This window comes from Phytophthora parasitica, assembly GCF_000247585.1.
Source record: "Phytophthora parasitica INRA-310 unplaced genomic scaffold supercont2.82, whole genome shotgun sequence".
Taxonomy (NCBI): domain Eukaryota; phylum Oomycota; class Peronosporomycetes; order Peronosporales; family Peronosporaceae; genus Phytophthora; species Phytophthora nicotianae.
In genome coordinates, this window is record NW_008649068.1 from 217,565 (window position 1) to 218,107 (window position 543).

A 543-nucleotide genomic window follows, 5' to 3' on the forward strand; every position below is an offset into this window, starting at 1 on the left:
GTAATAATCAAGTCATTTAAAAAACCTTACGAGGTTTTTTTAAATGACCCGCTTGCGACATCCGTCCTCACGCGCGCCGTTGCGCAAAAGTTCCCGCCTTACACCACATTGCACACAAGCACATAATGCAGCGTCACTCTAAAAGCAAGAACAAGACCAAACTGAAGGTACATAAACGCGTATCACATACCCCTTTCTTAGTTAGAAGTCTCTTTTAATGTAATTAATGGTTTGACCTACAGTATTCATTTATTCTTTTTTACATTTGTTTAACAGGCGCGCTAAACGGTGTCGCACTGGAGCCGATTTTTACGGTACTACGATATTTCGAAAATAGGAAAAGCGTCCATTTCGTGAATTGCTGCACAGTAGTACATGTATACATTCACTTTGCAGGCTCACCAAACAGTATCAATACATGGATCGCTGGCGTTATCCGCTATCGCATCTTTTTCATCTTGCTGGTGAGAAATGTACGGAATTTTTTGTCCGAATATTATCCTCATTGAGCAAACTCAAAAGAGAAAACTCAGATCCATGGAG